The sequence below is a fragment of the Papio anubis genome, chromosome 8, assembly GCF_008728515.1.
Source record: "Papio anubis isolate 15944 chromosome 8, Panubis1.0, whole genome shotgun sequence".
Lineage (NCBI taxonomy): Eukaryota > Metazoa > Chordata > Mammalia > Primates > Cercopithecidae > Papio > Papio anubis.
The window spans coordinates 29,763,213-29,778,408 of NC_044983.1; the positions used below are offsets into that span (position 1 = coordinate 29,763,213).

At 37.6% G+C, this 15,196-nt stretch overlaps 1 long non-coding RNA gene across 1 annotated transcript; it reads left to right on the forward strand.

Annotated features, from left to right (window-relative positions):
• Positions 1-248: 248 nt before the first annotated feature.
• Positions 249-12,992, forward strand: LOC110743925. Its single transcript, XR_002523755.1, has 3 exons — positions 249-554; positions 10,867-10,982; positions 12,961-12,992. It is a non-coding gene; the product is annotated as an uncharacterized LOC110743925 (long non-coding RNA).
• Positions 12,993-15,196: the final 2,204 nt, after the last annotated feature.

Below are 15,196 nucleotides of genomic sequence, written 5' to 3' on the forward strand. Positions count from 1 at the left end.
GCTGGTGATTGTCAACTCTCTTAAGAAAAGCTTTTTTTTTTTTTTGAGATGGACTCTTGCTCTGTCACCCAGACTGGAGTGCAGTGGTGCCATCTTAGCTCACTGCAACCTCCGCCTCCCGGGTTCAAGAGATTCTCCTGTCTCAGCCTCCCAAGTACCTGGGACTACAGGCACATGCCACCATGCCCAGCTAATTTTTGTATTTTTAGTAGAGACAGGGTTTCACTATATTGGCCAGGCTGGTCTGGAACTCCTGACCTTGTGATCTGCCCACCTCGGCCTCCCAAAATGCTGGGATTACAGGGGTGAGCCACTGTGCCCAGCCAGAAAAGCTCTTTTGACTCTGAAATTTTAGTTCATCTAGTCCTCATTGACTTCACAGCTCTCTGGTATCTTTAAGTATATTATTTTTGTAATTTATATGCTTTATTTCCTGGTTACTAGCAGGAACATTGATCCATCATAACCAATTTCATGTTTCTGAGAAGTGAAGATCATTTTCTGTTGAAGAGAAAGACATGAATTCCAAAACAGTTAAAGGTGTCTTCAAACTAGTAAGTTTATTTTAGATACCAAGCAAAATTCTAGAACTTATTATTTATAAGGCAGATGGAAAGTTATTATAAAGGGCACAGTAAAAAAAGTCTAACACAGGATTATTGGGATCATATCATCACTAAATATTTCTATTTTTTTTGACAAGGCTACAGAAAAATAGGTAATGTCTATCTGAAATTCAGAAAGACATTTGACAAAGTTTTTCATAATATCCTTATTGTCACTATAACGAGATGTGAGATTCATACTAATACATTTAGATGTATTTAAAGAGTCAAAAGATTTTATTTTATAACTTTTTAAAGAGAACAGTGTGAGTTTGAAGACATGTTTCTGTGAATAGAGTACAAAACTTGTTATCAAGGACACTGGGTGGATTTTAATCAATGAATTTGATAGAGACAGAGCACACAGATCATGTAAAGTTGGAGAGAATGTCAGTAAATTGAAAGACAGAATCAAGAACCAAGATTTCTTCTGTAAGCTGCAACAAATAACACTTAATGGGTATTAAAGTCATATCCCACATTTGGATAAAATAAAAACTGTTAAAATGCAGGCTGAGAAAGACATGGCTTAATAAGAATACATGTTTTAAAAAGCCTTGGGAATTATTGTTGGCTTGAGCTCAAGAATGAGTTAACAGGGTGACATGGCCAGCAAGAAGGCCAGTGGGATTTATAGCAATGCTGAGAAGGGCACAGGGTGCAGATGGAGTATATTGCATGGGTGAGTGCATTATCCTGAATACTGCATGGACACGTGCTGTTGCATTCTCTTCTGAGCATCATACTTTAGGAAAGAGGACCATATTTGAAGCTTACCAGAGGAAAGTAACTAATATGTAAAGCACGAGGGAATGTAAAGACATGTCAGGAAAAGAGTTGAAGGATAAGAGAGTGTCTAACTTGGGAAAGAGAGACTTTGGAAGATGGACGAGGTATCTTCCACTGCATAAGGGATTGCTTTGTTATTGAGGTCAGAGCTAGGATAGAAATACAGAGAAAAAGCTTGTATTTCTAAAGAACATTTTCAAAACAGTGATAGGTGTGTAAATTTTGAATTTTGAATGAGATCACTTACTGTAGTGATGAAAATCTAGGAATTTTAAATCAGGAAAAAATTTAAAATTGGACCGCTTTGCCACTTACAAGCTCTGTGATTGTACCTAATCTTTTGGACTCTCAGTTTTTTAAATCTCTAAAATGAGAATAATAGTACTGTTTATTAAGGGGCATTGGGTGATCAAAGGAAATAATTCATATAAAGTGCTTGCCATGGTGTATCACACATTTCTATATGCTTAATATGTGTGAACTATGTTTAAGTTACTGAGATGTGGTAAGAAAGAAAAGCAAGCACTTGGCTGGGCATAGTGGCTCATGCCTGTAATCTCAGCACTTTGGGAGGCCGAGGTGGGAGGATCACTTGGCACCAGGAGTTTGAGAGCAGCCTGGGCAACATAGCAAGACTCCATTTCTAAAAAAATAAAAATAAAAAAAGAAAAGCATTTGCCCCTTACATTGGCCATAGTTTTATTTCAGGAAGTAGGAAACTAAATCTCAGCTCAGAATTTAGGATTGCTGCCAGAAAGGTAGGTGCCAAGGGAGTTGATGTAATCAAGTGTCACCAATAAGAGTCTACAGATCATGAAAAGTAATTCTAGGAGATTTTCAAATGCCTCTTTTTACCTAGATCTTCTGCTTGGATGAATTCATACTGTGAGTTTAGGAAACATCAATTCATTTATTCCTTCTAGGTGGCCAGTGTTTCAACAAAATTACACATGTGTATGCGAGCATACATCCTGAATTTGGTGAGCATACATAATTTCAAATATTCTACTCTTTGTTCCTCAACATACATTATCTTTGTAAGATTTGATTTGACTGGAAAATACAACCACAGTTTATGTATGTTGCATTCTTTTTTTCTTTTTTTGAGACAGAGCCTTACTCTGTCACTGCCAGGCTGGAGTGCAATGGTGCAATCTCAGCTCACTGCAACCTCCGCCTATTGGGTTCAAGCAATTCTCCTGCCTCAACCTACTGAGTAGCTGGGAATACAGGTGCCACCATGCCTGGCTAATTATTGTATTTTTATTATTTTTATTAGAGACGGGGTTTCACTATGTTGGTCAGGATGGTCTTGATCTCTTGACCTTGTTATATGTCTCCCTTGGCCTCCCAAAGTGCTGGGATTACAGGCATGAGCCACGGTGCCCAGCCTATATCACATTCTTGTGGTACTGAGATTGTCAAAATTCTTTTCTGTTAAGAAGCATGGTTCAAACCTACTGTGAGGTACTATTTTGCATTCACAAGTTCTGCAAAGATTGATATACTATATGGAAAGGATATAGGGCAATGGTAACTTGAAACTGCTGTTGGGAGAGTAAATTGGAATATTCATTGTTTTTCTGCTCTAAATGTTCTTATCACAAAAAAATGTAAGTATGTAAGGTGATGGATATGGTAATTATTGTGATTTAATTATTCTAGAATGTATACATATATCAACACATTGCACACCATAAATATATACAACATACATTTGTCAATTATAAAAGAAAAATATTGGCAGGAAATATTGTTTATAGAATGATATATACAATATGATTCTACTTACATAAATAGTTGTAAATCAATAGTTATGCCTATGGGTTTTAAAATATGGAGCCAAGACTTCTCTCTTGTCTTTTTTATAATAGGCATCCTAATAGATGGAAGGTGATATCTCATTATGATTTTGATTTAAGTTTTCCGGATGAATTGGGACATTGAGCATTTTTTCCTATACCTGTGGGCCATTGGTATGTCTTCTTTTTGAGATAGGGCTCAGATCCTCTGCCCATTTTTTAATCAGGTTATTTAATTTTTCCTATTAATTCTACACATTCTTTTTTTTTTTTTTTTTTTTTGAGACGGAGTCTCTCTCTGTCGCCCAGGCTGCAGTGCTGTGGCATGATCTCGGCTCACTTCAAGCTCCGTCTCCCGGGTTCACGCCATTCTCCTGCCTCAGCCTCCAGAGTAGCTGGGACTACAGGCGCCCGCCACTGCGCCCGGCTAATTTTTTGTATTTTTAGTAGAGACGGGGTTTCACTGTGGTCTCGATCTCCTGACCTTGTGATCCGCCCGCCTCGGCCTCCCAAAGTGCTGGGATTACAGGCGTGAGCCACCGCGCCCGGCTAATTCTACACATTCTATGAGTTTCTTTTATATTTTGGATATTAACTCCTTATCAGGCATATGGTTTAGAGATGTTTTCTCCCATTAATAAGTTGGCTCTTCCCTCTGTTAATTGCTTCCTTTACTGTTCAAAAGCCTTTTAGTTTGATGTAGTCCGCTTGTTTATTTTTGTTTTTGTTGCCTGTGCTTTTGGGGTTATATACATAAAAAACATAACCCAGTCCAACATCAGCAAGGTTTTTCCCTATATTTTCTTCTGGGAGTTTTATGGTTTCAGGTCTTATGTTTATGTCTTTAATTTATTTTGTGCTAATTTTTGAATATAATTTAACATAAGGATTCAATTTTATTTTGCATATGGATATCCAGTTTTCCCAATGCCATTTATTGGAGCAATTATACTTGTTCCACTGTGTATTCTTGCTACTATTGTCAAAGATTGGTTGACTGTATATGTGTGGGTTTATTTCTGGGCTCTCACTTTTCTAAAACTGGGTATGATAAGACCTAGGTAACTAAGACAGTTGGGCAAGCCTAAAAGAAGGGAAAGATTGCCCTAGGTTAGGCCTTATAGCTTAGGAGGCAAAAGGAAGTCTCAAGTCTCCTGTGTGCTTCAGCCCATTAACCACGTTTGGAGATCATACAGAAAATTAAGGTTTAAGTGCTAGCTAGCAGTGAAACATATTAAAAAACTACTTATAACTCCACTGTGGTTTTAAATAGGCAAATGATATTGTGAGTCCAAAGATTCAGAAACTCTGATACTGTTCATATTGAGAGATTTAACTAAAACAAAGTTTCAGCTGGAGAGAAGAATGAAAGATAAGTACAGAGAAAGGCAAGGTACAAAGGAGATTTTCTGAGGCTATTCGGGGTCAGCGTGGAGACCCTGTGCACTTGGGGAAATGGAAAAAGGTAGTGTTAAAGAGCAAATTGCAGATGGAAGCCATGAAGGCCCAAACTGATCATGTCACACTTTTGCTTTGAGAAGGCTGGTAATGATTTCCCCAGGAAACCCCACTATGCAAATAAGAAAGTTTGGAAGTATGACTTAATGATTAATGAAGCTCACACTAGTGTGTTCAATGGAAAAATTTTACTTGTCTAAATGTCCAGATAGTAACTTGGTTCTTTCTCTCTGGGGTCCTGAAGAACAGAGGAGATGCTTTTCTGCCAGCTGGAAGGGGTAGCAGGTGGGGTAATGGATTCCCAGCCTGCCAGAGGCTGAGGTTCTAATTAGAATTTTCCTTCTGGCTTTTAGCAAGCAGCTTTCACTTCATAGTGTCCTTAGAGAAGAACGTTCCGTATTCAGCAAGAAACTGCCCTATTTAAATGTATAAAATCTTTTTGTATTTGGGCTATAAAGCAAGTGGTCTTCAAGGTTCACGGCAAGTATATCTTGTAATATAAAAAGCATCATTAGCTCATGAAAATGCTATTTAAAAATGCAAGTTTGCCTTAGGTAATAATGTTGAAATAAGAAGTCAGGAAATTTAAGGCAGAATTGGGAAACTTTAAAATTTAGATTCTTTAGTTTATGTATTGTATGGATTTTAATACACACAGATGAATGGTGAAGTTGGTAGAAGGAGAAAGAAAAGAGAGATATGGAGGTGAGAGAGAGTGAAAATGTGCAATAGATGATGACAGTGTTGGAGAAGGCAGAGGTTTTTGCCATAAAGAATCTCCAGCTGGGATCTCTTGAGGCCAGGAGTTTGAGGCCAGCTTGGGCAACAAAGTAAGACCCCATCTCAATAAATAAATAAATAAATAAATAAATAAATAAATAAATAAATAAAAATAAATATCAGTTGGGCATCGTGGTGTGCATCTGTAGTCCCAGCTACTCAGGAGGCTGAGGCAGAAGGATCACTTGAGCTCAGGAGTTCAAGGCTGCAGTGAGCTATGATGCGCCACTGCACTCCAGCCCAGGGAACAGAGCAAGATCCTGTCTTTTAAAGAGGAAGAGAGAGAAAGAGAGAGAGAGAGAGAGACAGAGAGACAGAGAGAGAGAGACTGACTGACTCCATTGGGCTTTTTCTTTTTCGCTTTAAATAAAATGTTAAGGTTTAGTTGTTTAGCCTGTACTGCCTTCTCCTGGTTGGTCTTGGATTAGCAGCTCAGATATAACAAAAGTGAACTGTGTGAATGAACCCAAATGTAACACAGACGTTATGTGCCAGATTTAGCTGCCTTTCTGTTGCGGTTTACTATGGTGCTAGTAATATATCCAGGTCGCAGTGGGCTGGCTTCAGGCCGTGATGGTGTTTTTTTTCATGATCCTTGCTATTGTGATACTATGCATATATTAATAAGACGTCTAAGCAGAATACCTATTCCAAAATGGAATGAAGCGCATGTGTGCAGACTGAGGTGCCTGTGAGTTGCTTACTTCTAAAAGAGAGAGATTGTGCAAAATCTTAAGCCCTTGTAATGTACTTAATCTTGTAAATGTGCTAAAGGAACATTTCTTGCAGGCCTCCAGAGTTGACTTTAATTTTTCTTTTATGACCTGCCGGGAGTAGAGTGGAGAGGTTAAACTATAGTTTCCAGAATCACAGACAAATCTTAGTTTGAAGAAAAGGTGGTCCTTTCTTAGTGATAATTCTCTTGCTTAATAGTCAGAGAGATTTTGGGAAATTCTGAGAATGATGCCTATAAAGTGAAAGAAAAGGAGGAGACTGAGCAAAAGGAAACAGAAAAGCAAAGTTACTGATTTTGAGCAGGCAAAACTGAAAAACTCATCAATTATCTATCTGTCTATCTATCTATCTATCTATCTATCTATCTATCTATCTATCTATCTATCTATCAATCATCTATCTATTTATTGTGAAAGGAACAGCTCAGGGAAAACCTGCCTCCCATTTCTATTCAAAGCCATCCCTCTGCTCACTGAGATAGTTGCATATCTGATTGTCTCCTTTGGAAAGTCTAATCAGGAACTCAAAAGAATGCAGCCTTCATCACTCGCCTGTCTGTGGCCTGGAAGCCCCCTCTCTGCTTCGAGTCTTCCTGCCTTTGCTTTTAGTTGTCCCGCCTTTCCAGACCAAACCAACGTACTTCTCACATATATTGATTGGTGTCTCATGTCACCCTAAAATGTATAAAACTCAGCTGTTGGCTGGGCGCGGTGGCTCAAGCCTGTAATCCCAGCACTTTGGGAGGCCGAGATGGGTGGATCACGAGGTCAGGAGATCGAGACCATCCTGGCTAACACAGTGAAACCCTGTCTCTACTAAAAAATACAAAAACTAGCCGGGCAAGGTGGTGGGCGCCTGTAGTCCCAGCTACTTGGGAGGCTGAGGCAGGAGAATGGCGCAAACCTGGGAGGCGGAGCTTGCAGCAAGCTGAGATCCGGCCACTGCACTCCAGCCTGGGCGGCAGAGCAAGACTCTGTCTCAAAAAAAAAAAAACAAAAAACCTCCACAAAACTCAGTTGTTCCCCGACCACCTTGGGCATTATGTCTCGAACTTCCTGTGACTGCCTCGCTGTGGCACGCCCTCAACCTTGGCAAAATAAACTTTCTAAATTAACTGAGACCTTTCCCAAATTTTTATCTATCTATCTATCTATCTATCTATCTATCTATCTATCTATCTATCTATCTATCAATCAATCATCTATCTTCTTCCTATCATTTATCCATCCATCATCTACCAATAATCCATCTATCACTCTATCTCTATTATATCTATCATCTGTCTATCATTTGTCCATCCATCATCTATCAGTTATCTGTATATCTATCCCATTATACTGCCAGAAACTGTATAATGTTGGGAACCTATCTTTAAGGAACTTAAAAAGATGAAAAAGAATCAGGAAATGCTGATACAAAAGAAATAAATAGAGAATAAGGAGCAGAGCTGGATCCTGGCTCTGGCCTTCTGTTAGAGTGTCCGTGCCTTCAGAAGTGCTGGAGCAGGAAGAGATACATGGATATGGCTGGGTCATAAGTAAAAGTCTATGTCCAAATGGTGGAAACTTGGGATGTTGAACCAGTCAAGAATTATAAGCAGCCTGTAGGAAACAATACAAGTGAGGATGGAATAAGAGCTAAGTAAAAACTTGGGAAAAGCACCTGTAATCCCAGCACTTTGGGAGGCTGAGCAGGCAGATCACAAGGTCAAGAGATTGAGACCATCCTGGTCAACATGATGAAACCCCTTCTCTACTAAAAATACAAAAATTAGCTGGGTGTGGTGGTGTGCGCCTGTAATCCCAGCTACTTGGGAGGCTGAGGCAGGAGAATCACTCGAACCTGGGAGGCAGAGGTTGCAGTGAGCCGAGATCACGCCACTGCACTCCAGCCTGGCGACAGAGTAAGACTCCATCTCAAAACAAAAACAAAACAAAACAAAGCAAAACAAACCTGGAAAGAGAAAAAAAAAAAAAAAAAAACCAAAAACAGAAGAGAGAATCAGAAAGTTAATGTCTGATCATATAGGGAAGAGGCCAGAGGAGCAGCAGGGAAATCAATCTGGGTTGAATCTGGCAGAAAATGCACACAGAGAGAGAACTCAGCATGGGAGTTTCTTGTATTTTCAAATGACTTCTAATTCCTGGTCACTCCATGCACAGAGGTTGTACTCCTGGAGAGCTTGAAGGTAGCAAATAGCTTTGATGGAATGTGGCTGCAAAGATATTAACCTTCCTACAGAAGAGAGATTAGCAGCAGACATGTGCCTTTTGTGTGTGTGTATAAAATCAGTATGTTCAAATAAACTGGCTGGGTTGCTGCTTTGGTTTGTGCTAACTAATTATTTTGTTTTCAAAGCTTTAGGAAAGAACTCCATTTATATTGTTTTAAAGAAAAAACAAAGATTGACTGAGGCAAACTTGGAGTAAGTATAGGCATAATCAAACAGGGTCCCCTGGATCAAAGCTCAAGCCTGCTGGTTTATCAATGAGATGTCTTTGCTAAAGAGTTGATTTTGGATAAGGGACTATGTTCACTTAATAAATTACAAGCACCAAAAAGTCACAGAGATACTATAAAATGATCTGATTATTTTGTTTTTAGAATATAAAGGTATGGGGGAGACTTGTCTCTTGTTTGTTGTAACAGAGCCTAGAATTGAATAAATATCAACTAGTGACGGTAACGTGAAAATCTTGATCACTGCAGAGATTAAAAAAACCAAATCTCATAGCTTTACCCAGAGACCTAATAAGAGCTAAAATTACTAATTAAAAAAATGAATAAAAGCCAAGCCAAACCACGAGAGAATAATCTAAGTTAAAATATGTGACCAGGCAGGTTGCTTAAGTTGTAGTAGAAATATTTTAATGAGCTAGGAGCAAGATGAATATGGAGTATTAATAATTGTAATTTTCCTTCGTAGTTAAGATATCAGAAACCAGTGAGATATCTCACAGCCTGTAAAAGCAGAACCTCTAATTTTAAGAGCCAATTTATTTCACCTTAATTGGAGATGTTGGAAAGACTTTTGAGATTGTTATTTAAATGCCATTTGCTATTAAACTGTGGTTAGAAAATCTGCTCAGTCAAAATGATGCTGAAAGAGCATTAGGTTTATGAGTCACAAAAGCCAGAGTGATTGTAATTAGTTTCCTGAACTTCAGTACAATAGAGATGTTTAATATGCAATGGGACACTGTTTTAAAATTGTTACAAGACAGGTGATTGGAGTCTTGGCTTCTCTCCCCACCTTGATTATCAACCAAGTAAAGGTTAGGTGCAGTATTGTGTGTTTTCATCTTAAAGATTCCTATTCTGCAGAATGGGTTAATGATGTGAACATTTGGGTATTGTGGTGCACAGAGTGGGTTCTTGTGTCTCTTCGGAGCAAAGTCTTCTTATACATCATCATGAACCTCATAATGACATTTTGGTCAATGACAACTGCATATATGACGGTGGTCCCCTAAGATCACAATGGAACAGGAAAGCATAGCTGAAGAAGAGGCAAGAGAAAAGGAAATTGCAGGAGAAGAAAAAGAAGAGCTCCCAAGAAAATTCACCATGAAGGGTTTAGCAGAAGTTTTGCAGACCTCAATAAGCTTCTTAAAAAGTTTGAAAATATGGACTTCAACATCAAAAGGTTTTCATTAATAGAGAGAAATCTCCAGGGTGCATTATCTACTCCCAGGCAGATAATCTATGATGAAAAAAGAAACAAACTAAGAAACCATGATGAACATATTCCTGAAAAAAGTGACACCTTCTCAGGAAGAGCCTCAGGCAGATCTTTCAGGAGTACCCAGAAGAAGGCATTGTTATCACAGGAGATGACGGCACCATGTGTGTTTTATCCCCTGGAGACCATCCAGTGGGACAAGAAGTGGAGGCGGAAGGCAGTGCTATTGGTGATCGTAACCCTGTAGGGGTTAGGCTAATGTGTGTATTTATGTCTTAGTTTTTAACAAAAACATTTAAAAAGTAAAGGAAAAAACATCTTAAAAACAGAAAAGAGCTTATAGAATAAGATGATAAAGAAAGAAGAAAATATTTTTGTACAGCTGTATGGTGTGTTTATGTGTTATTTCAAGAGTCAAAAAGTTTAGAAAATTTAAAGTTGAAAAGTTACAATAAACTAAGTTTAATTTGTTATTTAAGATAGAAAAATATTTTCTATAAATCTAATTCTAGCCTAAGGGCATAGTGTTTATAAAGTCTACAGTAGTGTACAGTCAAGTCCTAGGCTTTACATACACTCACCACTCTCTCACTGACTCACCCAGAGCAACTTCCAGTCTTGTAAGCTCCTTTCATGGTAAGTGGACTATACAAGTATACTATTTTTTATCTTTTACTCTTTATTTTTACTGTACCTTTTCTATGTTTGGTTATGTTTAGATTCACAAATACTTCCCGTTTTGTTGTAATTGCCTACAGTATTCAGCACAGTAACATGCTGTACCAGTTTGTAGCCTAGAAGCAATAGGCTCTACCATATAGCGTACATCTGCAGAAGGCTACACTCTCTAGGTTTGTGTGAGTTCACTCTATGATGTTCACTCAACGAAGAAATTGCCTGAGTCACATTTCTCAGAACGTATCCCTGTCATTAAGTGAAGCATGACTGTAGTTAAGATGAGGTTATAATGGATTAGGATGGGTCCTAAATCCAATGACTGATGTCTTTTTAATAGGCCAGTGAAAACAGAGAGAGACACAGAGGTCCATATAGTTAGGAACACCATGTGAAGATGGCAGAAGAGACTGAAATGACACATCGACAAGCCAAGGAATGCCAAGACTTATGGTAGTTGTATCATTATTAGAATTATTTTGTATGCTATTATTATAATTGGTTGTATTTCATATGGTATTTATTGACCTGATGTTAATATTTGACCAGTTTTATTTTTCTTTCTTTCACTGAAAAACCTAGGTCCATTCTTCTTTTTTTCAAGTATCATTTTGATTCAGCATGTTTTAGTTGCTTCAATTGTATATTTAAGACTTGACTCCCCAAGAAATAGGAACACTTTTACACTATTGGTGGGCGTGTAAATTAGTTCAACCATTGTGGAGATTCCTCAGGGATCTAGAACCATAAATACCATTTGACCTAGTAATCCCATTACTGGGTATATACCCAAAGGATTATAAATTCTATGAAGACACATGCACATGTATGTTTATTGCAGCACTCTTCACAATAACAAAGACTTGCAACCAACCCAAATGCCCATCAATAATAGACTGGTTAAAGAAAATGTGGCACATACATACCATGGAATACTATGCAGCCATAAAAAAGAGTGAGTTCTTATCCTTTGCAGAGGTATAGATGAAGCTGGAAACCATCATTCTCAGCAAACTAACACAGGAACAGAAAACCAGACACTGCATGTTCTCACTCATAAGTGGGAGATGAACAATGAGAACACATGGACACAGGGAGGGGAACATCACACACGGGGGCCTGTTGGGTGGAGGGAAAGGGGAAGGAGGGCATTACGACAAATATTGCAGGCAGGGCTTAAAACCTAGATGACAGGTTGATAGGTGCGCTATCACGGCACATGTATACCTATGTAACAAACCTGCACGTTCTGCACATGTATCCCAGAACTTAAAATAATAAAAAAAAGACTTGACTCCCCATTTCCTTAATTTTGTAATCAAATAACAGAGCATTTGCTTCTTTATTGGGAAATATATATAGTGCCCATTTTTCTAACATCAAAGTTGTAGCTTAAATATATATATGTAACACATATATTTATATTAGAAATATATATAGTTGTAATTTACACACACACACACACACACACACACACACACACACACACACTGAAGATAAGAGTCTTGATCAGGCTGGACTCAAGCATTCCTGCACTCAAGTTATCCTCCTGCCTCAGCCTCCTGAGTAGCTGGGGCTACAGGCATGCACCACTGCACCCCGCTTATAGCTGATAAGTTAATATGAATTTATCTTAGCTAATCATATCTGCAAAGACCCTATTGCCAAATAAGGTCACATTCTGAGGTTTGGGATAGACATAAATTTTTTATATTTGCTATAGTTAGTGTTCTGTTTTTTAAATTTATATTAAATAAATGCTTCTGTTTTGAAGCATTTCTATTAAAGAATATTATTTATTTATTATTTATAAAATAAATGTATATATTAAACAAATGCTTCCTTAAAGTTTCTTTATTTCCTGTCTGGCTTCCTTGCTGTTATATTGCTAAACTTGTTTGGGAAACATATTTCATTTCCATTCCATGGGTGGTTACTCAAACGTTTTTTCAACTATGTTTAACATGATGCTCCAAGCATTTTTTGGGGGGTGTTTCCCCTTGACATAAGAAGTTTAGGATACTTTTATTTTGATTTCTCCAGTTCCACAATATTCACTCTCTTCTCTGAATTCTGCCTTTTACACTGATACTCTTTTGTAATTTAGATACTGATAATTTTACTAACGATATTATTTTTACATTATATATCTTCTCTTTGGGGACATATTTTGCTTTGCATTCAATTTTATTTCCAGACATTAACATTTTTCTTAGGTTTAATATGTGTTTTTAACTGATCTTAAAGGACTCTGTTAATTCTATTCTTTCAGTCAGTTGGAGTATGTCTTTGAGTAATTTCTTAAAAGAGAAGTATGTTTTCTGAGCTGTTGCACAGCTGACTTTTTTTTTTTTTTTTACTTTGAACTTGAATAACAGCTTGAATTTTGTTCCATTTAGTTATGGGGTTTTGCATTTTGTTTTTATTGTTTTAGAGACAGAGTCTTGCTGTGTTGCCCAGGCTGGAGTACAGTGGCATGATTATAGCTCACTGTAACCTTGAACTCCCAGACTCAAGTGTCCCTCCTGCCTCAGCCTCGTGAGTACATCCAGCTAATTAATTTTGCTTTTGTAGAGGTAGGGTCTCACTATGTTTCCCAGGCTGGTCTTGAACTCCAGGCCTCAAGTAATCCTCCCATTTCTGCTTCCCAAAGTGATGGGTACAGGTAGCTAAATAAAGAATTCTGGCTGGACGCAGTGGCTCACACCTGTAATACCAGCACTTTGGAAGACCGAGGCGGGTAGATCACAAGGTTGGGAGATTGAGACCATCCTGGCTAACATGGTAAAACCCCATCTCTACTAAAAATAGAAAAAATTAGCCGGGCGTGGTGGTGGGCGCCTGTTGTCCCAGCTACTTGGGAGGCTGAGGCAGGAGAATGGCATGAACCTGAGAGGCGGAGCTCACGGTGAGCTGAGATCGCACCATGGCACTGCAGCCTGGGTGACAGTGCGAGACTCTGTCTCAAAAAAAAAAAAAAAGAATTCTATCACTATTATTGTTATTACTATTCAAAAATTCAATAATGTTATGACAATGTCATTAGGTATAACATTTCTTCTTATTGATTTTTCTTGGGATAGCAATCTTTTTTGATTTATATATACTGGATTTCTGTAAATTTAGATTTTCTTCTAATGATTCACTTACTATATTTCTTCTTTTTTACTGGCTTCTTCAGAAACAACTATTATCCATATGATGTCTCCTTTTTCTTCATCTTGTATATTATCCATATTTTCTCCAATTATTTTAATCTGTTTATACTTTTTTTCTGTGCTGACATGTCTTCTTGAGCTTGACTTTCACAGTTTTGATTTGAATTTCTTCTCCATCTATTTTTTCATTATCCTCCATATCGATTAATTTACATTAAGAAATTATTTCTCTCATGTTTAGTTTTCTTGAGTTCCTTGTTTTTATATTTTTCATATCTGAACTAATCTTTCTTATTGCTTATAATAATCTTGTTCCATTATCGCCTTATTCATTAAAAAAAACTCATAATTCTGTTTTCTTTAAAGAATAGCATATAGTTTCCTAAAATTCCCTTCTGAAAACTTTTAAAGATATACTTTTTGGAAGTGACTCTATTTAAATTACCCCATTATATTTCTTATTTGTTACAATTTTATATTTTTCCAATCAAAGATTGACAAAATATATTTTTGACAAACAAAGATTCTCTATACTTATTTTTCGTTAGGATGTGTGTGTGTGGCCCTTGGTCTATTGATGTGATCTTGGAATTTGTACTTTAAATCCGTAATTGAAAGGCTAGTTGGTTTGTGCAGTTCCCAGTTTAATTCTCATTTGTAAGCAAATCTACTCCTAGTGCTCTTTTGTTCCACTGTGGTTTTATCTTCTTCTGAGTGCTGGAAAACCTCTACTTCTTGAGAGGTATGTGTGGTTATTAGGATGCTGTTTTCTCCCTCTGTATATATTGCTGTCTTCTTAATGGAAAGTACACCTCTCTGAAAGCTCTATTCTCTATTTTCTGCCCATTAGTTCTCCAGACTTCATAGAACCTTCTATGTGGAAAGATAGTGGGAAAAAAATCATGCAATGGTTTGTATGAAAAACTACACCTTTTGCCTAACTCAGCAATATCTAAGATGTGGACAGAAATAATTAACCTGTTTTCTGGCTAGCACAGGTGTTGGATCCTTGAGTATGGGGACACATTTAAATTTTTTTGCATCTGTTTCTATTTCATGTAATGATGCTGTGTGAAGTCAGGAATAGAATTTTAAGTAGGATTTTCCTCAGTTTAACTTCTACTGTCTTATGATTAATTTCTATTTATTCTGCATTTTGGCTTTGAATTATCTGTCAGTGTTAGATTTCAGAGTTTTTGAGAGCTTCATTTCTTTTTTCTCTTGGGTGTGCCTTTGTGAGTATTTAATGGTTGGTTGGAAAGAATGGGTTGGAGAATGGTACCCAGACACTGTTTTGGATTGTAACTCTCTCTATTGATTCAAAATGCCATTTCAGTGATCTCAGTTGTAAATGTTTACTATTTATTTAGAGACAAATCTTGCTCTGTCATTCAGGCTGGAATGCAATGATGTGATCATAGCTCACTGTAGCCTCGAACTTCTGGGATCAGGTGATCCTCCTGCCTTAGCCTCCTGAGTAGCTAGGACTACAGGTATGCACCACTGAGTGTG